The sequence below is a fragment of the Crocuta crocuta genome, unplaced genomic scaffold (genome assembly GCF_008692635.1).
Source record: "Crocuta crocuta isolate KB4526 unplaced genomic scaffold, BGI_CrCroc_1.0 scaffold382, whole genome shotgun sequence".
Taxonomy (NCBI): Eukaryota; Metazoa; Chordata; class Mammalia; order Carnivora; family Hyaenidae; genus Crocuta; species Crocuta crocuta.
Window position 1 is genome coordinate 2,406,534 of NW_027531873.1, and position 26,186 is coordinate 2,432,719.

At 44.1% G+C, this 26,186-nt stretch overlaps 1 protein-coding gene and 1 long non-coding RNA gene across 3 annotated transcripts in view; both read left to right on the forward strand.

Annotated features, from left to right (window-relative positions):
- The window catches only part of LOC144238958 (uncharacterized), a 99,130-nt gene that overhangs the window by 15,360 nt on the left and 57,584 nt on the right, over nucleotides 1-26,186 (forward strand). The gene's annotated exons all lie outside the window — the stretch shown is intronic.
- LOC144238924 (uncharacterized) lies at nucleotides 1,454-21,775 on the forward strand. 2 transcript variants are annotated; one of them, XR_013337262.1, is made up of 3 exons: nucleotides 1,454-1,542; nucleotides 9,467-9,585; nucleotides 21,679-21,775. It is a non-coding gene; the product is annotated as an uncharacterized LOC144238924 (long non-coding RNA). The 2 variants fall into 2 exon arrangements; XR_013337261.1 differs by lacking the exon at nucleotides 1,454-1,542 and adding an exon at nucleotides 4,135-4,236.

The following is a 26,186-nucleotide window of genomic DNA, read 5'->3' on the forward strand; positions in this document are numbered from 1 at the left end:
TGAAAATGCCAGACACTTGTTTTCCCAGCCTCCTTTGCAGCTAGGATGCTGGTGAGTGATCCAGGCTTTTGCCAATGCATCTGCCCCAGGCTCTGAACTGGCAGCTGCTGATGTGCTGAGGTGGGGATTGGTGAGGTTGGTGGTCCTACGGCAGCGCCATCCTGCTTGAGGTGGCGGCCATGACAGTGTTTCTGGTGTCAACATCCAGACTGTGTCTGGGGATCGTGGGGCGGTGGCAGAAGTTTCTCCAAGGAACTCGCTCTGGGATGTGACTTTGGGTGTTATTCCTGACAACATCAGCTTTAAACCTGTTTTTCAGTCCGGCAGAGATCTGTGGGCTCTCCAGAATCCTTTTGATAAAGCCCTTTTTATCCTAAATTAGCCAGACTTCATTTCCATGGGTTACAATGAAAACTTCTGATTATAATATATAAATATATAAAATATACTTAAATCTTCACAACAACCCTGAGATAATGTGTCTTTTGCTTGGGTTTTATGATAATGAAACTGAGGTGCAGGGATGGGGGTGGGCAGGCAAGGGTGAGTAGATATTTCTTTTTTTTTTAATGTTTTATTTATTTCTGAGAGAAAGAGGGAGCGAGCATGAGCAGAGGAGGCTCAGAGAGAGAGGGAGAGAGAGAGAGAGAGAGAGAGAGAGACAGCATGATCAGAGGAGGCTCAGAGAGAGAGGGAGATACAGAATCTGAAATAGGCTCCAGGCTCTGAGCTAGCTGTCAGCACAGAGCCCGACGCAGGGCTCAAACCCACGAACTGTGAGATCATGACTTGAGCCGAAGTTGGACGCTTAACCGACAGAGCCACCCAGGCTCCCCAAGGGTGAGTAGATATTTCAAAGTAGAACCATTGACTCTAGTTTCTGGGCAAGGTGAGCATGAGGGTGCTAAGGACACTCAGCATTACCTGCTGTGAGGACTGCGGTGTGGCCTGACTAACCTGATGCAGGAGGAAGAAGCACTGAGCGACCAAGATCCTGTGCCACTCCTGCTAATATATAGTAGTCCCCCTTAGCCACAGGGGATGTGTTTCAAGACCCTGGTGGATGTCTGAAACTGCAGTTAGTACTGAATCTTAATATATATTATATTTTTCCCGATACATATATAACTATAGTAAAGTATAATTTATAAATTAGGCACAATAGGAGATGAACAACAATAATTAATAATGAAATGGAATGATTATAACAATATACTATCATAAAAGTTAAGCGAATGGGGTCTCTCTCTTTCAAAGAATCTTATTGTTATGTACCCTTATCTTCTGGTATTTAGCCTTCTGATGATGATGTGAGACGATAAAATGCCTAGTGAAGAGATGAAGTTAGGTGAATAATGTAGGCATTGTGACATAGCTTTAGGCTACTACCAACCTTCTGACCATACTTCTGCTTGGGGACCACAGTTGACCATAGGTAACTGAAACAGCGGAGAGTGAACCGTGGATAAGGGGACTACGATACTGGAAGCTCTCTGTAAACTACAGAGGGGGCCATAGAAATGTGTGGGTACCACAAGAGCAGTAAGTACAATGGTGATGATGATGCTGGTGTCTGGTTAGGGGGAGTAAGGGCCCTGATGATTCCATGGCACATTCTGCAGGCGCAGTGAAGCAGCCAGTATTTTCGGAGTCCTCTCTGGCTGTGTATTTTGCAAGAGAAGTCAATTTAGCCCTCTCACCGCAGGGGAGATTCCTGCCTCTTGTTTTCAGCCCCAGCAGCAAGAGATAAGGAGCACCCTGTTCACTGGCTGGTTTGCAAAGATACCCTAGAGGGGAACCTACTCTCATTTAAGTCACTGGCAGGGTGTGTGTTACTCCTAGAAGACTTTAAAGAATAGATTCTTTAGCTTGGCTCACAGAAGCAATCCTCTTTGTTTGTGAAGGCTTTAGTGTGGTTGTAGTAAATGCTGCAGGGGCTCCTCCCTCCCAGCTTGACCCTGAAATTCCCGCCCCCAACCTCTGGAATTAAACACACCCTTGGTAAACTTGATGACTGTGCAATAAAATATAACAAAGCAGAGTTATTAGAAAGCACATGGATGAATGTCAGTTTGAAACAGCAGCAGTGAGGAGCTCTCCTTATTAATTTGGTAGGTGGGAATGATTCATTTTACTTGCTCTTGAGGTTCTGAAGTAAAACATTTGTACAGGAACTTCTTCAATAAAGCCAATTTAAAGAACCCATTCATCTCAGGTTGTGTGTCATGTTAAAATAACTGACTGTTGGAGAAAATATACTTGCTTTTCCCTCACTTTGCATTAGAAATAGGATTTCACTCCACCATTAGCCCTGAGGGTTTAGTTTTGAAGAAAGGTCCCCTCAATGGCTTGATGTAAAAGCCTGGTTGGCACTGGTGAAATATGCATGCCCAAGCCTTCTGGTGAGCAGTTAGGCTGATGAGAGGGTTCACAGCTTGCTGGCCAGTCAGGTGGTGTGGATCCTTGATCACACCTTCTCCCCGCTGCCTATGACTCTTTCTGAATTGCTGAGAGATATCAAGTCAAGGGTAAGAGGCACATGAGTAGAATAGTTTAGGGAGTCCTCTTGGGAAGAACAGCTCCTATGGCAAAGGAAAATGGGAAGAGAACAAAAAATAATACACTGCAGCTATTTCCTGCTTCTGTAGCTCTTCTTCTTACCTTGCTGTTAGCGGCAAGGGAATCATCATGAATGCAAAGTGGTGGGGAGTTTTGCTTCATTTCTGATATGCTTTGTAAATTTTTGTAATCAGGAATAAGGCAGCTGATAAGGGTGAGAATCCTTGGGAAATGGGAAGATCCTTTCTTGCCACGTTGGGTAACGGAAGTTGTCCGTGCAGGTTCTGGAGCAGACTGCGTAGGTTGGGATCACGGCCGACAGGGCAAATGACTTAGCCTCCCCATGCCTCAGTTTCCTCTTCTGAAAATGGGGGTAAGAATGATACTCACATTAGGGGACTGTGTAAAGCACTTAGAAGAATACTTGGTATGTACCCAGATGGTGTATGTTTTATTCAAAACATGATTGAAGGTACCAGAAAGGGATGCACAGGAAGGCAGTGGGTGGATATCATGAGGGCATTTGGGGAGGACGCCAGGGAGCCTGTGTCTAGCTGATATCTAGAAAGCTGAGAAAGTCTGGGGCAATGCAGCGGGGCAGAAGGCCCCTCCACCTTTGCCCCTTGAGTACAGGGGTGCCGTGGGGCCTTACCTGCACCCTCCCACCGTGTAGACCTGTTGACTTCACTCTGTCCTGAAGTCCTTCCTGCTTCTTGGGCAGCCAATTGCCTAAGATTCTGTACGTTTTATGTTAGGTTGTCTACACACACACACACACACACACACACACACACAAATTGAGCACAAGCTTTGGAATCAGGTAGACTTGGGTTTAAATCTCAGCAGCTGCAGTTACAAACCAGGCATCTTTGGGAAAGTGAGTTAACCTATAGGAGTCCCCACTTCCTCCTCTATAAAATGGTGGTATGAATAGAATATCCTTCGCAGAGGTGTTATGAAGACCAAGTTAAAGAGAGCAGGTGAAGCATAGTTCCTGGCATGCTGTAAGTGCTCAAGAAACTGCAGCTACCATTATTACCAAGCTTAATAAGTAGGAGCTATCATCATCACCATTTTACCTTTTTCCAAGAAATGTCTTTTATCTATTAAAAGAAAATGCCCAGACAACTCAAAAGGTACATTTGCATTTCAAAAAAACCCATCTCTGTTTGGAGCCAGCTTGTGTCTTCCTCTCCAAGTCTGACCAGACACAGCATGGGGCCTGGAGGGAAAGTTATGGGTGATGCTTTTTGATGGGAAGCCACCTGCCTACCCTTTTGTGTTCTCCTCAGAGAAATCTGTTGTCCTGGGAAATCTTTTCTTTGAATGGCAATTTGGCTGCTAAAACGAAGCCAGGCTTTATTGTTTCTGAGCGCACACTGGTTCCAGGGCTCTGCACGGGGGTGAAACACCTGTTATTAGCAGGTGATGGTGGAGTTCCCGCTGATGACCCCTTCACCTCCTCTCAGAGCCATGTGAACTGGTGCTGTCTGTCTGTGTACATATGTGTGGTGTTCTCGACAGACTCCCTCAAGGATCTGATCTTAGTCTTATCTTTTGCTTTGACAGGGCCTGGGGCTCTGTGTCACAGAGATAACGGAATCATCCTTTGTCTAGACCTGTTTCCAAGAGTTAGAACACTCCTGTTGTCCCTGAGATGGGTGTGAGGTGCTACAGGTGAGGAGTTCCAGAGTCTCAGTGACTCACCCCTGCTGGGCGAGGGGAACCCTGGCCTGGGAGGCTGTCTTAAGTGAAGAGTAGGTGTTCAAGTCTCTGGGTCAGACATTCTCAGCTTGCAGCTTGGGGCAGTTCACCTCCGTGAGCCTCAGTTTTCTTCTCTGTAAAAATAAATGCATGGCACACAGTATGTGCTCAATAAACAGTAAGTCATTGATAAGACCTGGGTTCTGGTCTTGCCTGTGCCATTAACCAGCTGAGGTAGCCTTGCCTGTGTCATTTCACCTTGCTGTTCTGGTGAGTAGAAGGTATGGGGAACTCAGAAGTTCCTTTAGCTCTGAGGCTCTATGATTCTACCAGCAACTTCTAGTCTAGAGGTCTTGGTTCCTTTGGCCATTTCCTGTCCCTCCTGAATTACATGTCTCTTCATCTCCACTGGATCATTCCTACAGTGTAGATACATGATACACCATCTCCTATCTTTAAAACATGTTTCCATCACCTTTTACCATATGCTTTTTCCAGCAAACAAATTCTTTTTAGGAAAAGAATTTCCCAAATTCTTTCTCTACACAGTTCATGAGTAGGAAACAGAAAAATGATGTAAAGGCTGGAAGCTGCACAGAATCTTACTTCCTCCAGGTCTTGGCCCGGGAGATGCTCTGGTATGACACCAGCTTTGTCACTCTTCCATGCTTATAATGGTCAGTTATGTGTCATCATGGTTGGGTCATGGTGCCCAGACATTTGGTCAAGCAGTATCCTGGGTGTTTCTGTGATGATATTTTGGGTGAGATTTACTTTAAATCAGAGGGCTTGGAGCAAAGCAGATTGCCCTCTATAATATAGGTGGGCCTCATCCAATCAGTTGAAGGTTAAAAAAAATAACTAAAGACTGGTCACTGCTGAGCAAGAGGAATTTTACAGCAGACAGCCCTCACCCTTGAATTACAACCTTGGATGTTCCTGGGTCTCCACCCTGATGGCGTTTGGACTCGAACCGTAGCTCTTTCCTGAGTCTCCAGACTACTGACCTGTCCCATCAGATTTTAGACTCACCAACCTACACAATCACATGAGCCAATTCCTTAAAATAAATTTCCCTCTAGTGTCCTGTTGTTTCTGTTTCTCTGGAAAACTCTAATATACTACTTAACCCCAGCTTGTTTATGTATGTCCTTCTCCTTGGCTCTGGGTTTCTTCTCTTCTCACAGGACTTATCTCCTGATAGCCATGTAATTCAGGAGAAAAGTGACCTGGTAAGCTCAGCCATACCAAAGAATTAGAGGCGGATATGTGTCCCCTCCTACATGGGTTTTGCCCATAGAAGAGGAAGAGCGCAATGCTTATCACAAACATCATCAAGAACGCACACTGAGGCGCCACTGGGGGTGTTGCTTCACTTCTCCAGAAAGCTAGCCTGGTAACAAGAATATCACTGCAGGAGACCCAGCCTGCAATGAGAAAGGATGAAAACTTCAGCCGCCTAGTCCAGACTGCTGAAGTGATGTCAAGGAAATGCAAGGGCTTTGCTGTCTGATGGACTCAGGTGTACGTCCTGGGTCCACCTCTTGCATATCTTTGGGAAAAATCCCTTAACTTATTTGAGACTTAATTTCCTCATATGTAAATCGAGGCTTTAATATAGGATAGGATTGCTGTAAAAAATCAAGTAAATAAATACATGTACACTGCCTAGCATGTGGTAGGAGCTAAATCCATGCTAGCTTCTTTATCTTCTTAAGAGAGAGATTTATTTGGGGCTTGGCAGGGGGAGGGAGAGCTAGCCTATACTAGAAATTGCAGTCACCACAGTACAAAGTGCAGCCTTCCAAGACGACTCCCTGTGTTCTGGGTTTGCGGATGTGCATTTAATTGCTGGAGTGGCAAACCTGTAATGAGGGCTATTCCCCACTGTAAAATGGCCTGGGAGAGCTTCCTGTGCCCTTCTCCTTCTGTGGTTGTTCCAGGGCAGGGATGGGAGTGCGATTGGCATGTCTCATAGGCTTTGAAAGAGATTCTCCTTTTGCCCCGTCACAGATCCCCAAGCCCACCTGGGTCACCCCTGCATTGATCAGAGTAAGGCTGAATCCAAGGTGCCTTCACTCCTGTGGTCCCCTTGGTGCAATGTACAGACATGTGAATGAAGCTACAACAAAAGTCCCAGTAACATAGGAGAAAGGTGCTGCTCCTGCCCTTCTACTTGACTAGAAGACACTCGTTTGTTTGGTATTCTAATGGATAGCTTTTGAGGAATTTCGCTTTGCTCTAGGATGATCCTTTCTTCAATTTAAAACTATCAGGCCATATTTTCAAGAGGAAATTCCCTTTGGGCAAGTATCTGGGAACATGTGAAGATACAGCCACGCATTCTGCCTGGTTTCACATTCTTCAAAAAGGCTAGCTTGATTCAGGAATGGAGAAACTAGCTTTATCTCAGATCTGTGTTTTTCAGCACCGAGACAATAGAAAAACCACACTGCCTGGGGGCATCGCTTCCCTGTACTGACTTTGAATCTCCTGTGGGAGTCACAAAGTCATCAATGCCCATTTAGTGCAAGGCTGCCATGTTCATGCTGGATATTATGGTGACCTACAGAAGAAAAGGAGACATGGCAGCCTGTTCTGAGGGAGTGAGGAGGGCTTCTCGCTTTGGGGAAGCTTGTGCCCTCGCCGTATCCCACCTTTCACCCAGGCCACCCCATGACCAGGGCGCCTTATAGGTTACTGTCTATGATGGGACACTTTCAAGAATGAAAGTAGATGCTATTAACAGTTGCGTCAGGACAACAGATGTAAATTGAGCCATCTGACCACCATATTTAATATTAAGAGCTATCTAGTCTTCATAAGTCTGACTAGGGTAAGTGAATGAAGGCCTGATCTCATTCTCTCTCTAGTAAGTATTTACTCATGTTGGTTGAAACCTGTCAAAAGTGTGAGTTTTCTCTCATTTCACCAATTAGAGAAGTGAGGGGTGAGTGGAATGTCTGGGGCTTGATCGACTCATCGGTCGTTGCTCTGGCATCACAGATGGACCGACTCCAGCCACTGACTGTCATAACATGATGCGTTCTGGGCCAAGTCCACCAAATAGCAACAGAACTGGAATAAATTTCTCCCCCAAGCACTGCCCGGAACCAGAACTGTGGGCTCAGAATGAAGGCGGTTAAAAAGAGCAGTGTGCTTTTGTTGAAGCAAATGAGTGAAGAACCTTTTTGTGCTTGTGGATTCTAAAACCATTAGCTGTGAGGACCCTGCCCCTGATGGGGAGTCAAAACCCTCCCAGAAGCTCGATGGTGCTGTAGGTTCAGGACAAGTTTAACGAGCGGCTGAACATTCCTGCCCCGTTTTTGGATAACAGTTTTGCTAAGTGACAACTTTGTTTCGAAGTCTTGTCCATCCATCAATCCTTGTCCACCCTTCTGTTGCCTTCCCAAGTCAGCAGTACCTCTTCCCAGCCCACCTGGCACCAGATGTTCTGTCAGCCACCACTGTGTGTCCCGTGTCCTCCGAGTGGCAGAATGCGAAATCTCAGGCGACATTCACCTGGAAGCGCTTAGCCCTCAACAGCTGCAGCCCCTTGATTACCTTACCCGCCTCGGCAGCTCTGTGCCGCCACCGTATCAATTGCTTGTCAATTCGGTTTAGCCATGACTTTGACTGACTGGATTGAGGGGAGTGGAAGTAGGGTGTAAGCGAATGGTTAAAATTAATTGCTACATAAGAAAAAATTGAAAGATAATTATTCCTGCTTTCCTGTCAGTGCTCGAGGGTAGATGACCTCATTAACTTGCAGCTTGTACACAATTCAATTACTAGGAGATGGAAAATACATTTTTAATTACCTCGGTGGCCTGCGTACCATTCATCTCCATTTGCATGGCTCTTTTTTTTTTTTTTTCTTTTTAACTGTTGTGCTCTGAAGAAGTAGCACCATCTTAGGAAGGTTGTCATAAAAGCCGGTTCCTGGGTCCTATTATTCCTGTTTAAGGTAGGACAGTAAATGCAGGAGATTAACCCCTAGATGCCAGGTGACTTGCAAGGCAACCTTGCTTTAGTAATGTGTTCTTAATTAGCTGGTTAAGTCAAAAAATTCCCAGTTACTAGCAAGAGAGAATTATGAGAGATAAAATTGTGTATTTGGTTTCCAGTCATTGAAAGGAGAAATGAAAAATTGTAGAAAGCATGGAAATCAGGAAGGTGAGCCAATACCGGTATCTATATGGATCCTGTAGGAAAGTTCTGGTGCTGTTTTGATGTCTGTTATTTCAGTGATTGAATTAAACAATGACTTAATTATCTCAGGTATATTGCTTGGCATCCCCCTCCCCCCTTAATTTAATTTAATTTTTAAAATATTTATTTTTGAGAGAGAGAAAGAGAGAGAGAAGCAGGGGAGGGGCAGAGACAGAGGGGGACAGAGGATCCAAAGTGGGCTCGGTGCTGACAGCAGAGAGCCCAATGTGGAGCTCAAAGTTGAGAATGGTGAGATTATGATCTGAGCAAAGTCCAGCACTTCATCAGCTGAGTCACTATGGTGCTTCCCATACCCTGCCTTTTATTTTAAATTTCCAGACACAACTTAGAAAACTGTTTAAGGTCTAGTTGGTTTTGTAGCAAAGTCAAATGTGTGTGTTGCCTGTGAGTGCTGTTAGGATCCGTTGTGTTCTGGAGAGTAGCTGTCACCTCTTTGCATCTCAGTCACCTGTCCCCAAGGTGATCTGGGCATGGGTTCCTAAATACTCAGAAACAAGGTAGATGTGATACCCCCTGGATAAAAATTGTATGTGTGGGCCCTGCTCCCATTACACACAGCCACGCAACCACTGGTAGATGGTTCTTCCCTCTACTCTACAAATACAGAACTTGAAGTGGTGAGTCTGTATTACACTTGTAAAGTGTCTTTGGTCCATATATTTAGGGATCTAGAAGCCATATCTGCAAAGGCAGCTTGCTTATTTATATGAGCTTCTTGGATGTTGATCATTAATCATAATGGTCAGGTGCCTTGTGTAGTAAGAATAACAAGTATATATAGCATATTTTTTAAAAAATTGGACAACTTTTTGAATTGGCTTGCTATCGCATCCATTTGGACATAGCGTCACAATCCAAACATTGCTCTTGAACCATATAGGAAATACTAAGTAACACAGTGAGATAGATGTTAATTCTGCCAATGCCAGATTTGTAAAGGAGATCCTCCCTCTCTACTTCTGTCTTTTAGGGCATTTAGACATGAGTTCAAGAACATTGAACACTTGCTGGTCAGGGCCTGGACAAGAGATATCCCAATTTCCATGGAGCTCAACGTCTAGCAGAAGAAACTGGCATATAAATCATGAGGTAGGTGTGATGATGAGATATTCACATGTAACCAAGAAGAGAGTGTGGTGAACTTCTCTCAAGATGCTCAGGAAAGCTTCCTATTTCATAAGTCTTGTTTTGCTTCTAGCTCATGGTCCAGGGGAGAGTTTCTAACTCTGTGGAGTGACCTGTGGTTAGCTTTCTGAAAGATGGGCCCAGAGTTCACATGCCTTTAAGAAGTTGTGTTTTCAGAAGGGAGTGGGTCTGAAATGTTGCCTCCCTGGGGGTTCTTGGGATCAGTGAGGGCTTTGTCTGTAAGACAATTGAGACAGTTGTCACAATTATGAGACAATTCAGACAATTCTCACAATTAGGAGACTTTATCGCGGAAAGAGTTGTCTAAGTTGTCCCTAGTTCTAGGCAGTGGTGTGCTTTAAATGTTTAACAAGTAACTGTCGAGGAGAAAAATTGATTATAAATTTTACTAACATAAAAGAAGTATAACTCACAACTTACAAGTAATATTGACATAGGCAACATACTTTATTGTAAGTCTTATATAGCCAGCTGATTATCACAGAATGCTTTTGTTGAGTTTTGCTGAACTCTTGTATCTGTAGCCAACATGTGGTTGCAGATTATCCATGGTTTGACAAAATCAGACTGCAAATAAATGGGTGATTGCACTCTGACTCAGGAAAGGAATTATATCACCGATGAGTGGCTATAGTTCCAACATGAATGACACAACAAAGACCTATAGCAGAACTTCACTCCTTTTGCAATGATGTGAGATACTTCTTTAGGGAGGCAGATAATAGCATTCAAATCCTGGAGGAATATTCCCTCAATTTTTTGTGCTGTTCACAATGTAACAGCTACAAGGATGTACAGTGTAAACTTAATCTATAGTATTAACATTTTCTTCATAACCTCCGTAAGTCTAGATAACAAAACAATAAATCAGGCCATGATTTCTAGCTTTTGCTGATTTCTATGGTGTAAATACGACCACTGTAGCTAGTTTCAGGCTACCCACGAGATGTCATGGAATGCAGCGTACCATTAGATGGCATTTCCATCCCACAGATACAGTGTAATTAGTAGAAAAGGTAGTAAATTAATTAGGAAGTGAGGAATTTTGAGTAGTACATTTATTACCATAGATTTAAAAAAATTTTTAATGTTTATTTGTGAGAGAGAGAGAGAGAGAGAGCGAGCGAGCAAGCATGAGCGGGGGAGGGCCAGAGAGAGACACAGAATCCAAAGTAGGCTCCAGGCTCTGAGCTATTAGCACAGAGCCTGATGAGAGGCTTGAACCCATAAACCATGAGGTCATGACTTGAGCCAAAGTAGGACGCTTAACTGACTGAGCCACCCAGGTGCCCTTGCCTTTATTTTAAATATAATTTATTTGATTGTCACAGTTGCCACCTATGACCTTATATTTGGCAGCTTCCTGGCTGGAGGTTTTCAGGCCAGTGCCAGGACATTTGGAAGACCTTTTTCCATGCATATGCATTTTCTATAAATAGTAACAAACTGGATCCTTAGAAGGAGGGATTGTATATGAAGACTCAAGGTGTCACACAGACCAGAGTTTAAAATCCAGTTCTTTCACTTAACTGGTCATTGGGGATTGGGCTACTCAGTCTCTTGTTTCCTTGTCTGTAAAATGGAAGTAATGGTATCTAACTTTCCCAGTTGTTGATGTATTAAGTGAGAAAATTGGAAGATGCCCACACAGAGCCCTGCGTGGAGACAATGCCTAACAAGTGTCAGCTCTTACAACTGAAGAAGAGTCTCCACATACTAGGTATGAATGGAACTCAAATATATTGTTTTCCCGCTGACTGAAATAGTGGTGATGGAAATTTGTGTGGAAAGATAAATGTCCAAAAACAGTCCCCAAAATTCTAGACTATTAAAGAGGAACTTGCCAGCATGACTCTTTATAAAACCATAGCAATTACAAACAATGCAGTTTGGCACAGGAATAGTCAAATAGATTAAAGAACAGAAAAGAAGGCCCAGCAATAGACTCACGGGTATACCAGAATGTCTTGTATCATACAGATGACTTTACAGACCTGAGAAAGGAAAAACTGTCAATGGATTCAGATAATTGGCTTTACATGTGGAAAACATCAATTAGATTCCTTTCACCATAGAGGGAAGTAAATTCTAGATACATTTAAAATCTAAATACGAAAGGGTGGGGGAGAGGGGAAAATGGGTGATGCGCATGGAAGAGGGCACTTGTGATGAGCACTAGGTGTTATATGGAAACCAACTTGACAATCAACTATAATAAAGTAAATAAAATAAGTAAAAATAAAAAAAAGACTGAAAATATAAATATGAAAAACAAAATTTTAATGTTAACTAACTGGAATTAAAATAAAACTTAAAAAAAGAAAAACATTGTAATTTATTAAAGTAAAATATGAATAGATGAAAAGGTGAATATTGTTATGACCTCAGGATTACTTAAAACACAGAAAACTTCACGGTTAAGGAAATATTGATAGATTTGATAAATCAAATTTAAAACTTCTATATAGTCATAGATAGCACATACTAAATAAAAAGTCAAGCAACAAACAGGAAAAGGTATTCGCAACATATGTAGTAAAACAGGGAATTAGCATCCATAATATATAAATAACTTCTGATCAAAAAGAAAAATACAAGCATATTTCAAAACTTTGTTTTAATTTCAAACATACTAATATAGATCCCTTTTCAAACTAAATGACAACCTTCACCCAATCAATGGTGAATGTACCTGAATAGCCCAGAGGAGGTGGGACCACGCTGACGTGTACTCTGAACAATGCCTTGTACATAATCAGTTTCAGCTATTATTATGCAAATATTTATTACGAGCTTACTACTTTTAGAGAAGTATTCTATAGAATAATAATTCTATTATAAATAATGTCATAATATAGAAATATGTAATATAATAAATATTACAAAATATTGTTATTCTATATAATAATCACACTATACAATAACTAATTGCACTGTGTTCAAATATATTTAATACAATACAAATAATTGCACAATAAACAAGTGTAAAATTGGATTAACCAAAATGATGCTAAAAGTCACTAGTAATAAAAATGGGGATTAAGACAATCAAGTATTTTTTTTAGTCCTTTTATTTGCCCAAATTAGAAACAATGGTAGTGCTAATGTTGGTGAGAACCTGGGACGCAGACACACTGTTGCGCTGTTATTGGGAGTAGTTAAAACTGACGTTAAGTATACCCTTTTGAACCAGCATACTACTTTTCAGAATTTATCCTAAGGAAATGATCATTTTTGCAAGCTGTAATTTCAAAGCTTTCATTGTGATTATTTAAAAATGCGAAACAACTGAAAGAATGTAGGGGAATGATTAAATAAATTTTGATATTCTAATACTACGCTGCCATTACAAATTATAATATAAATTTATATTTCTTTACGTAGGAAGATTGCATCATTTACTAAGTGATAAGAGCAGGTTACAAAACAACATGATACAGATGACTCTTCATCTGTTTAAAATGTGTCTGTGTCTATATATGCATACATGTATGTGTATTTATGTGTATGCACATATATCAGCATGCGATGTCTATGTATGTGTATATGTATGTGTATGCACCTGTATCAGCTTGCGTGTGTATACAGAGTAAAATTTCTGGTAGTATATCCACAAAACAGCAGGAGAGTTTTAGAAGATGTACTTTATTTTCAAAACATCTGTATAGAATTGGAATTTTTTTTCACAATAAATATGTACTACTTTTATAATCAGAAGAAAAAAATTAGGTTCTTTTTGCTGATCATTCATTAAAGGAAAAGGGACCTTTTATTTGCAAAACAAGGTGCTGTGTATGAGTGGTTAAGACCAGACCTTAGTTTCAGGACAGAAGACTATGGGGAATAGGCAGCGGTGTGCAGTGGGGAATGAAGTGATGAGAGACTTATTCTAACTCTGTGGGGGAGAGGAAGGGACATTTGAACTTGGCCTTGAAGGATGAGAATCAGTGGGACATAAGAAGAAGCATCAGAATTGAGAATGCCAACTGTGCGTAAGCTGCTTATAGTCTGAACTAAAATAATGGATTTCCCCCTAAGAATTGCCCCTCAGGAAAGAAAAACTTGCCTTACATTCAAGTCTTGCAAGTTCCTTCATGTTACGGGATTCTCTTTCCATTATTTTATTTTGAAACATCACATTAGCCTGAAATGACCTAAGTCAAGGTTACTTTTCAATGCCTGTAGAGGTTCCCAGCACTGATTTAGGAATTATTCCTTTGGGTGTGACTTCACAATGGCAACTGTTAGATTTTGTCTTAAATGCGCCTTTTTGAAATCATGCTACAGAGCATTGTGGTTACACAGGGAAGGTCATGAATATTTGTAAAAGTGCAAATAAATAAATACAGCAACAGTTATCATGGTGTGTGGAAACAGTACTTGCGGTTGAGGGTAAAATTTTCATGTTTAGCATATACAGATTCAAAAGTGCAGCATCTCACACAACTTCAATGGAAACCAAGATGAAGTTCTCTTGGGAATGACAAAAAAAAAAGGGTTCTAAGGATGATAAAGACTGATGTTAGAATAAAGGTATTTAATGGAATATGAAACTGGAAAGCACATTTCTAAATCAGTTTAGAAATATGGCTTTCTTATACATGAAATTTTACGTGTGTGTATAACTAAGTTAAATTAAGTATTATAAGTAGACATTTGTCTATTTCATGTATATCCCTGAAAGTTTCCCCCTGGTTTTCTCATCAGAAAAATGGGAGATTGGCATTTAGGGAGTTGCCTTGTATTCAGACAGTATGTTATCTCCTGTGTTTGGCATACACGTGTGTCTGCTCTCCATGTTATGTTCAGCTTGTGATACTCTAATGAATAATAATGACAACAGCTACCGCTTTGCACTGCAATGCTCTCTATCAGTTTGCTGCCATGACAAAGTACCATACACTGAGTGGCCTAAATGGCAGAAATGTATTTTGTCACGTTTCTGGAGGCTAAAGGTCTGAGATCAAGACCTTGGCACGGTTGGCTCCATCTGAAGTCTCTGAAGTGAGGGGTAATCTGTTCATGCCTCTGCCCTCATTGCTGGTGGTTTTCTGACAATCTTTGGTATTCCTTGACTAGTAGAAGCACCACCCCAATCTCTGGCTTTATCTTCCCATGGCATTCTCCCAGTGTGCCTGTCTAGCTCCAAATTTCCCCCTTCATGTAAGGATATCAGTCATATTGGAGTAGAGCCCACCCTAATGACCTCATTTAAACAAAATTAAACAGCCTTTTTCTGGGTAAGGTTACAGTCTGAGGTACTGGCATTAGGATGTCAACATGAATTTGGGTTGGGGCAGGGACACAATTCAGCCCATAGTAGCAGGGCATGTTATTCCTCTTCCACCAAAGAGAGAATGCAGACTTGAAGTTGTGGGTAGAAAGTGGTGGAGGGGCACCTGGGTGGCTCAGTTAAGCATGCAACTTCAGCTTACGTCAAGATCTCATGGTTCATGAGTTTGAGCCCCACGTCAGGCTCTGTGTGGACAGCCTGGAGCCTGCTTCAGCTCAAATTTTCATCTCAAAAATTTATTTTTGAGAGAGACAGACAGACAGAGAATATTCTAATATTCTTCTGCCCTTCCCCACTCACACTCTGTCTCTGTCTGTCTGTCTCTCTCAAAAATAAATAAACATTAAAAAGAAGAAGAAGAACGAAAGAAAGTGGTGGAGCCGGGGACTGAACCCAGCTTGGTCCGGAGCCCTCTGTCTGCTGTACTCTGCCACACAGCCTTCCTGGTCTGCATGTACTCACGGATACTGCCTCGTGGAAATTCTCTCAGCAGCCACAGGGTCTGCGAGGTTTTTTCTGAGGAATTGATGTTACAATTAAACTCTTTCATCCTGATGGCTTTATGTCCAGTTGTGATGCAGAGTACAAGTAGATAAGCTTTCATGTTTGTATAAATGATCCTCACCCCTAGGAAATCAGGTAGCTAGAACCTGATTAGCTAGAACCTAATAAACCTCATTTACTGTTTGTTAGGTGCCTGCAGGTAGGCAGGTAATGCTGAGGAAATATAAAAAGACAGGACCCTGGCCCTCATCCATTCCTGTTGCTAGTCTGAGATGTGCATAATCAAATTAAAATTTAAAATGCAAAGCCCACATGTGAGGATAAATCTGGTTTGGAAATCATGGCAGAACTTTTGATTTTTGATTAGTTTCAGAGAAATAAACCTATTCCATTCTCAGTGCTTTAGAGCTTCCTCTGGCTTGATAGTGCTTCTTTGAAGAACAGAGGGTTCGGGGAGGAAATCGTCGTGCCTTTCAGGATTCTGAAAGAGCTAGCAGATTTCTACTAGTTTTAAGATGGAGAGATAAGAGCCATTAAGTAAACTGTGTGTCCATCTCTGTTCCAGGAGCTTGATATACATGGTCTCACTTAATTTAATTCTTGTAACAACTGCTGTCCTAGGTGCTCTTCTCTCCATGTTGTAGGTGAAGAAACTGAGTTTGAAAGAGGTGAGAGAGAATGAGTGCATTCATTCATTCCAGAGATGTTTCCCAAGCACTCTTCAGGCACTGGGTGTGCGGTGGCTGACGGCACAGGTCCAGTCCTGCCCTTTAGGGGTGTGCAGGCACAGGCCACTGGCAAAACTGAGGGTGGAGTCTGGCTTTGTTCTTCTCCAAAGCCATGCACGTGACCGACACAAAGGGAGAAATGCTGTTCGAGTTAAAAAGAAGGTAAATAGGAACAATCCCAGTGAAGCCCATAGATTGGATAAAAAATGGTCACACCAGCCAGAACAGCAGTAGCGTGCCCATGAGCTCTGCCAGCACCGTGCAACTGCAATCTAACCCCGCCGTAGTGCTGTCAGTGGGGTCCAAAACTCCACCTCATAAAATGTAGGGTCACATTATTGCTTATTGAGAGGAGAATGGAATTGCTGGGGTAAATTTGTTGCTAATTGTCAATTGCCTTATATCCAAATTAGCATTATCACAGGGCTTGGGACCACAGGATTTTACTGTAATTTATCTAAAATCATAAACAGAACTCGGAGGAAGACAGTCTAGCCAAAGATTCTATTTCTAACAGTGTGTTATTGTTTTAAGAGTGTTTCCCAAATCTTGTTTCTCTTTAATTTTCTCATGGCTTTAGTCCAGAGTCTCTTAATATCAGCTCTACTGACGTTTTAGGCATGATAATTCTTCATTGTGGAGAGGTTGTAGTCTTACGCATTGTGGGACATTGGGCACATCCCCAGCCTAGACTCTCTGGATCCCATTAGCACGTCCCCACAGTTGTGACAACCAAAAATGTCTCCAGATATTGCCAAGTGTTCCCTGGGTGGGGGAGGGGAGGGCAAATCACCCCCTAGGGCTGAAGGTTGAGACCTACTTCTCCAGCCCCTATGGTATTTTGCAATCAACCAGCAAACATTTATTGGGTTTTACTGTGCTGTGTACGAGGCAACGTACTAGAAGGCATCAGGCCCACAGTATGATTGGAGTCATGCTGGGGACGCAGAAACTTGTGTTCAAGGACAGAGGAGGAAACTGGAGATCAGAGAGGTCCCAGGTGGTGGGCAGTGTCTGCTGAGGAGGGCGGCAGGCAGACGGGGAGTGTGGCTGGGCCTTGAAGGATATGGGTGTAGGGCACAGAAGACTGTTAGCAGGAATGCTAAAGGTCTTTTTGGGTCCCAGGAATGTTATGTGTAAGGCAAAAGTAGACAAGAAAGAAGGACAGGGAAGTTGGGATTGGAGAGTCTTGAATGGCTGCACACAGCTAGAGGGAACAGAGTCTCAGGAGCTCTCTTGGAAAGTAGGGGCTTCTTGTCAGGATGTGGGGTCTATGGGTCGGTGAGGGATTCCATGGATTCATTGTTGTCCTGTATCCAAGGTCTCTTCCTCAGTACCTGGAGCTTGAGAACTTCACCTGTATCCTCTGTCAACAATGGAGACACTGCCCCCATGTGCTCTCTGCATCTCTTTTGGTGTTTTCTTATTCCTGGTCCTCATTCCCATTGATTTGCTTCTCTCTGAAGTTTCCTGTTCACACCCTGGAGGGAGACTGAGTCTGATTGGCTTCACTGGTTACCATTATTCCTACTGAGTGAAGTTTTTGTGCTGGCCACATCATGGGCCATGGTCTTCCTATAGCTGGACTGCCTTTGGGTCAGATGCCACCTGTGGTCCAGTCAGTGGCTCTTTCTTTCTTGGGAGTCAGCCTTGGGCTGATATACAAGGGATATGAAGATGATGCCATGGTCCACATGTCTGGAATCCAGGCTAAGGAGTCCAAACTCTAGCTCCGTAGACAGTGAGCAGGGTCTCTAGTGTTATTAAAGAGTGAGGGCTCCATACTGAAGGGGGAAGGTACTCTGATTAAGCCCTCGCTGGGTTCAAACCACAGCCTGTTTAAACCTAGGCAAATTTAAACATGCTTTGAGTCTCAACTTCAAGATTGATGATGGTGATAAGAGCACCTACATCTCTGGAGGGTGGGGACTTTGTCTTTTTTGGCTGCTGGATCCCCAGCAACTAGCACAATGCCTGGCACATGGCTTGTGCTTGGTTCCTGTTTATTGGAAAAGAATAGCCGCATTTATTGATCACTGACAAAATCCCAAGTGCTGTTATACATCCCAGCTCCTCAGTCCTTACAAGGATGACAAGAGTAGATACAACTACTAGCCCCTTCTTGTAAACGGGGAAACTGAGAACAAGAAAGATTAAATCACATAGTGGAGATACCCACAGATGTTTCTGTCACTGGCTACAGAGTCCAGCCTCTTAGCTACTGTACTGTGTTCCTGCATGATTAATTGATACACTATCTGAAAAGAGTAAACAGTTAGTGAATGATAACTACTTAAAGAAAACAAATTTCCCATTAAAAAGTAGTTTCCAACATTAATGAGAAGGAAAGAAGAGTACTTCAGTACTAGGTATTACACAGATGCTTGCTAGCTGGACAGTCTCTGTCCCTGTCTGGAAAGTTGGTATATTTAAAAAGAAGAGTCAGTGTTGATACAGGGTTTTACTATGTTCTAAGCACTTTCTATATACTAACTCAATTCATTCTCCCAAAAATCTAATGAGGTGGGTATTTATTATGTTCTCCATTTTCAGAAGGAAAAGAATGAGGCAGAGAGGTTAAGGCATTGCCCTGTGTCATCAACGAGTAAGTGGTGGAGCTGGGATTTGAATTCAGATGGTCTGGCTCTTAACCATTAGGATACACTGCCCCAGGAGAGTTTCCTCTAAGGACTGGTCATGACTACACAATCTAATAGTCATGTGCAACAGTATTCAGACTTTTCAGAGAATCTTTGTTTCTCCAGACGAAGCTGATAGAATTTTTGAATCCTAGAGGCATCATTCAGAGCAGTGGCATGAAAACACCTCTATGGGCTTGATAAATTGTGTGCACTCTCTGCTTCATTTTGCATGCATGCTTGAAGACCGTTGTTTTTCCTTTGTGGCTTTTTGTGTCTGGATGGTCTCCTATGTTATCTCAAATACACTGTGAGCTTTTTAAGAGTCATTTTCTCATCCAGAGTTGTTGCTTCATAACATGATCCTGACCGTGGTGCTTTTCAAACCCGCGTGAACCTATTTAAACACAACTCGTAACTTCTTCGATTCATTTGCTTCCTTTGCGGTTAATGGAAATACACTGAGCATCTGTTGTGCTCACGGCGACATGGAGGATTAGAGGTGGATGAGGCAGGACTCTTGCCCCTGAGAGCTTGCAGTCTAGCAGGCCAATCTGCGAGGAAAGCAACCCAGTGTAATAATAGGCAGAATAAAGGAGTGCTCAGTTAACATAGAAACTGTGTATTGTGGAAATACTTTGAATGGAGGGATTGATTTTGCCTGAAAAGAAGGGGGTGTTTTATCTGAATCGAAAGGAACAGTGATAATTCTCTTGGGGATGAGGGCACAGTCCTTGGATACAGGTGCTCAGAGACGTGATGACAAAAGTAAGTTGGGACTAAGTCATTAGAGGATCTTAAATGGCAAGTGAAGGAGTTTGAACTTTATTCTCTGTGCAGAGGAGAGCCACTGAAGGATCCTGAGCAGGAGAGTGACATAATCACCTTGTATTTTAGGAAGGGACTTAGCTCCTAGAAGGTCACTTCTATAGCTCAGGTCCAGGATAATGAAGTGAGGTCCTCCTTAGGGCAGCAGAAGTAGAAATGGGAAGGGGAGGTGGATATGCGTGACCGTTGGGATGAGACCACCTAACTTAGTTACTGATCAGCTGTCTGAGGTGAAGACAGAGGAACTGAAGACAAGGAGTTTGGTTTCCATCAAGATGAGTTTGTAGTGACAGAGGAGCAATGGAGTGTCCCTACATAAGACAGGTGCCGTATCAGCACTAGAGATGTAGAGATGAAGTCACATCAGACTCTGGGCTCAAAAGAGCTCACAGTCCCCAGGGGGAGGCAAAAAGGAAGTGAAGGAGTTCTAGAACTCAAGGGAGGAAGTGGGCAGTGTGTAGTTTGGTGGTCTGTGTCCCAAAGTGGGTGGTGTTGAACTGGATTTTGAAGAATGAGGAGTGCACCAAACTAGTGTGTGAGGAACAGACGCAGGCTGGGGCACCACCACAAACAGGTGTGTAAGTGTTGGAGGGGGGCACAAAGCAAGAGTCAGGAGGGGATGGGAATTGTCAAAGGTGAGAAGGAAGATGGAAAATCTCATGTGGGCCAGACTGTAGTGTTGCAGCGTGGGGGAGACACTATCACACTGTGTAGGGATGCGGTGTGGAGGAAAAGAGTCATTATAGTAGACCAGACAAATGTTGATGGCTGGCTTTCTGGTGCTGGGCATAGAGAAGAGCCTATAAAATCACCATTGAGGATGTGGAGTTTACAGGGCTTGGTGATGGTGTATACACAGGAAAGATACTGGGGAGGTGGTGAGTGTCTGGCCCAAACCTTACCTGGTTGTAGGATATGCCTCCAAGTCACCAGTCTGCCTGCTCCTCTTCAGGAGGCTGAAGTCCCCCCCCAGAGGTCACTGCTAAGACTGATGCCCATCCTGCTCAGTGTCCGTTGCAGAGCCAGATAGCTGCCCACAAATGCACTACCTTAACAAAAGCAGTGCTGGTAGACTGCCAGAGGAAAAGGGATTTCGTTTTCATTTTGCAAATCAAAATCGCAGTTTCAAGAAGGCTAGATTTTAGCTTGTGGTGGACTAAGGAGTCAGAAATAGCTTCCGTAGTAAAATGAGGGCAGCCCTTCAGGACTGGTGCTATCTGGCTCCTCACAAAGCCACAGGAGGGGTGTTTCAAGAGGATCCTATTTGGAAAAGAATGAAGTGGGGGTGAGGGGAGTTGTCAAATATCTGAAACAAAAAACCTCAGGCACAACTCCAAGCCTGGCTGGAAGTTGCCAGGAGGCCAGGTGCTGCTGCTGGAAGCCGTGCTTTCCACTTGGCATCACCCTCTGTCATGGCGGCCGTTTCCTGTGCCTGGCCCCATAGGGCCCAGTCTCCCCGCTGGAGGGCACGATAGCCACAGGGACAGACAGGCTTGCTGAGGTGTTCTCAGAGAGAGAGAGAGAGAGAGAGAGAGAAAGAAAGGTGCCAGAAGTTCTGTGAAAAAGCTCTCTCTGAGGGCTCCCAGGGAGGGGTGGCAACAGACCTGATCTCTCAGTTTTGCCTGATGCATCACTTCCTGGTTTCTAAGAGTGTCTTGAGGAGAAATAAGGGCCTTCTTGTGCCCGATTCTGTGCATCCTTCCCAGGGCAGGAATACGTGCCTGGTACCTAATGAGGATGCAGTAGGATGCAGCTTTAACACTAACAAAGAGTGTAGCACTTGGCATTATGGGAATGCGGTGGACGGGCCTCATCGTGAAGCTGAGGAAAAGCCTTATGGGTTGGGCTCTTTCTGGCCTCCAAAAGCTGCATCTCCACTGTGAGTCTCTGGAGCCTCTTCAAGGACGCCCTCTAAATCCCGTTCTGAGTTTGGAGCCATTGTCTTCTGGAATTAGAGCACAGGGCTGGGCCTGCTTCCAGGTTGCTGTTTCTTACGGGGCTTCATTTTTTCAACTGCTGTTGGTTCTGTTTTGTTTCTATGAAGAATCATGAGGAAGGAATGTGGATCTCTTCCCAACCACTCATCCCTCAACAATATGAAGATGCGTCTTGGAAGGAACTTCCGTCAACTATAGGACACACTTCCTGTACGTAGACTTCTGTTTAACCTGTTTCTTCCAGCCTTGGGGACCAATTTTCATTTCCATCTAGTGATTTCTAACCCAAGTCCGTATAGTTGGATAGGAATGGACTGACAGTGGGCCAGTCATTCAGCTGACATTTATTGAGTACCTGCTGGATACTGAACATGGCAAGGGATGGGAAGTACACGGTATAACGAAAGACTGCCACTGGTTCACAAGACACTCTGACTTTGCATCCGGGGCAGATGAAGTGGGGAATCATTACCTCATAATCTTTGAATCCTACTGCAAGTCCGGGTGGGTTATTAGCTTCTCGGAGCCTAATATCCTCATTTATAAAATGCATGTGTGCCTACCTCATAGGATTGTTACGAGGGTTGTGACATGGCCCACACAAAGCATCGGTAGGCGCCCATGTGTAATAAGGCCTCGATAGGTGGGAGCTGTTATTATGAGAGGTAAGCCGTAGGTGCTGTGGGCATGCCGACGACAAACCCCCAACTGAGTTTTACCTGGAGGTAGGAAACACCAGATCTGAATCTGAAAAGATAAGTAGGAATAAGTCAGGCAAGAGAGAGGTGCCTGAGAGCTTCAGTTTGGGGAAGGCTGGGGTTAAACAGTCACCTGGAGGCCTTGTCCAACATCAGTGTGACACTCAGTGACCGGTCCCTCAAAGGGCATGATTGAGCATTCCCCAAAGGGTCTTTGGAGTTAAGCTTTGCCTCCTGGGGGCTGTAGCATTTGTAAAATACTGAAAGGACTAAAGCCCCGCAAAAGCAATACGCTTTGTGGTGGTATTCTGGCTTGTAATTACATTTCCGAAACACAAAAGGAAACATTTGTGATCTGCAGAGAGGGGGCCCTAACACACAAAGGCAGGTCTCTCTTGGTTCCCTGACCCATTAAGTGACAATTATGGGACCCGTGTTAAACGTATTCTAAGTGAAACAACTTGCCAAGCCCTGCGCTGTTAATGCTGGAAATAACAGCAGTTCCCACCTCAGGGGCATACATGTCAGCATTTATGCTTTTAAATAATAACACATGAAAGCCCATCTCGGAAGTATTTGCTGGCTTTCCGGGCTACCCCATGTTAGAATTTCAAGCCCTCTTCCTCCTTTATTTTCCCCCGAGTAGCTGTTGACCCACTCTGAGCAGTGGGGACTAGGGATGACTGCATAGAGCAGAAAATCCAAAATAACAGGGACTTAAACAAAAACATAACTTCTTTTTCTGGAGCAGTGGATTTAGGAAGGCTGTTGGGACTTTGGCCATCATGACAGCAAGCAGGAGGAAGGCGGGAGAGACAGATGGGGGAATACAGAGGGGTCTTCCTGGGTGCCCCACACAGCACCCCTGTATCCATGTCATTGGGCAACACTCAGTGTCAGAGCCACAGCATCTGCAAGGGAGGCTGGGAAATGCAGTCATTTAGCTGAGCGATGGTCACCCAGGATAACATTGGGGTTCTGTTACCAAAGAACGGAGGGATGGGTGCTGGGTGGCCATCAGTCTTAGCCAAGTAAGATCACAGTCTCTTTCACAGAATCCAGGGTCGTATTTGTAATAAAGGGTGAGAATAGCTGTAAAGCTGTATGGTCAGCTTTTAAAATACAATTAGAACTATGACTCCTATTGTCTTTTTCTTTTTCCAAAAGCAACACAGTTTTATTGTTAGAAATTTTTAAATTGCGGGTGAGTGAAAACATTATAGTGAAAAGGCACGATGACTCTAGTATATAGTGATAACTGCCATGAACATCTTGGCAACTATCCTTCCAGAAATTTTTGTTTTCATTCCTATACATGTATTTTAATTTTTATTATTTTATTTTATTCTTTAACATTTATTCACTTTTGAGAGACAGAGAGAGACGGAGTGCGAGCAGGGGAGGGGCAGAGAGAGAACGAGAATCCGAAGCAGCCTCCAGGCTCTGAGCTGCCAGCATGAGGCTGGGGCTCATGGACCACGAGATCATGAACCAAGTTGAAGTATGGTGCTTAACCGACTGAGCCACCCAGGCGCCCATAATACATATATTTTTAAATAAAAGAGGATTATGCTGTAGAAATGTTCATTCTGTGCTCCTTTGATTTAATAAAATCAGAGGAATACCAGCTACTTAGCTGATATTTCATGGAATGGATGCCATCAGCTCATTAAATAATTGATCTATTGAGCATGTGTCTAGGTTTTGACTAAATAATACTGTAATGCATGTCTAGATAGCTAAATCTCTGAACACAACTGATTATTTATTTGACATAAATTCCTGAATAAATTGAGAGTCCTAAGAATGCACACATTGTTAAGACTGAAGTGAGTATGCCAAACTGCCCCCCGCCCCGGAAAGTTTCTGCCCACTTGTGTTGAGGGGTGGCCTTCGGGAAGGTCGGTTCAGATACCCAGGGCAGCCACCTTGTCTTTGCCTCTCAGACGGAGAGCTGGCACCTTGGGTGGCTTTGTCAGTGCTCTAGCACCGCACCATTCATTCTACCCGATGGCGATGAAGCACGCAGACGCTATTCTGTAGACTAGCTCAGTAAAGACGGGCAGGGAGGCATCAGGGTGTGAGCCCCCAAAGCACACGACAGGGCAGGGTTGGTCTCTTTTGTCAGAAGGCTTGGGGAAGCAGTGCGTCCAACAAAACAAGCCCAAAGGAGCTTGAAGCCCAAGACCTGGGTGTGTGCCTCTGAGCAGCTTTTGCTCACACTCCCCTCATCTAGGAGTGGAAAAACTTCCCTGTGAACATACTTGGCTTGAAATGTCTGCATCTTCTGAAACCTGTGGGGAAAAACAGTGAACAGCAAGTGGTTAATGGAGAACAAGGGTTAGGAAGAGGGGAAGCCGGCCAGGGTCACTGAGACACTAGGGCGCTGTCTCCTCTTTGACTGGGGCAGGCTCCTAACCTAGCCCAGCCTGGTGCCAGCCTGTGAGCGAGTGCACCGTGAGGCTCCTCCTCCCGCCCCGCTAGCCCAAACCCCCGATCCTGACACACGTATAGTTCTCGGGTCCGAGTTGTCCTGCACAACAGTCTTGTTTGCTGTCTCGGATGCTGGCGCCAGCCCAGGCCCTGTCTCCGTCACCCTGGCCCCAGCCTGTTAAAGTGACCTGGTTGCTGTGGTGCGCTCACTTTGCTGAAGGACCAGGCTTTAAAACCTCTTCTGACCTTGGGCCTTTCCCAGTGCGGGAAAACAAGGCCAGCTGGGTCAACGTGTCTGTGTGGAAAGAGGCTGTGCTCTTGGGTCCTGTCAACCATTCTCTTTTTCTCTGTCTGGCTCCTTATATCTGTCCCCTTTGCCAGGCTTCTTTGGCAAATAAAAGCTAGTGAGAGAAGAAAGAGATAAGGGAGAGAAGAAGGCAGACAGATATACCGTCAGTCAATCAGACAGACAGCGGAAGGTCTTTCTAGAACAGCAAGCAGAGAGAAAGACTGCCCTCCCGCTACATGAAGAACAGCCTGAGAGCCACAGAGAAGCAGAACCCTGCAACCCAATCATACAGGAGCTCGGAGTCTGGTGGGTGTGCGTGTGGTTGAGGATTACCTAGTGATTTAATTCAACTACCCCTAATAAGTGCCAGGCACCGTTAACCACAGGAGACTAAAAAATGAAGAAGAAAGAAAAAGCCGTTAAAACACTCAACCTGTCATTGAGGAGCTCCTAGTGTGGCAGGGGAGATGGAAGCTGACCTAAATATTTGCAGTAAACCGTGCCAGGTATGGACGAGGTGTGGGCTGCGCACTTCGGGAACCCAGGGCCGAAGAAGGCGACCTGCCCAGTGGGTGGGAACCTCACAGAAGAGGTTTCAGATGAGCTGCATCTTTTAAAATTTTTTTTTAATGTTTAATTTATTTCTGAGAGAAAGAGACAGCGTGAGCAGCAGAGGGTCAGAGAGAGAGAGAGAGAGAGAGAGACAGCATGAGTAGGGGAGGGTCAGAGAGAGAGAGCGAGCGAGAGACAGCGTGAGCAAGGGAGGGCCAGAGANAACCGTAAGATCATGACCTGAGCCGAAGTCGGACGCTTAACTGACTGAGCCACCCAGGCACCCCCAGATGAGCTGCATCTTGAAGGAGGCTGTGCCAGCTTGAAAGCAGAGGATGGACACCAGGGCAGGAGGCTGACGTGGGGCAAAGTCGGTAGTGAACTTGGGGAGAAGCAGGCATTCCGAGCCTGAAGCTTGGGATACATAGACGGTAATGTCAGGAGCAGGATTGGGGTCATATAGTAAAGGGCCTTGACTGTTTATTGTGCTGAAAATTAGTCTTTGAGGAGAGTGGAGAAAGGTTTGGTGGAGGAAGAAGGGCGTGACGATGAGTAAAGGCAACATAGGGTGGGAGGGGGGAACGATGTGAATAGGGTTGTGAAAGGTTTGGTGAAGGTTTGGTGAACGACCAGCCTGCCTGGC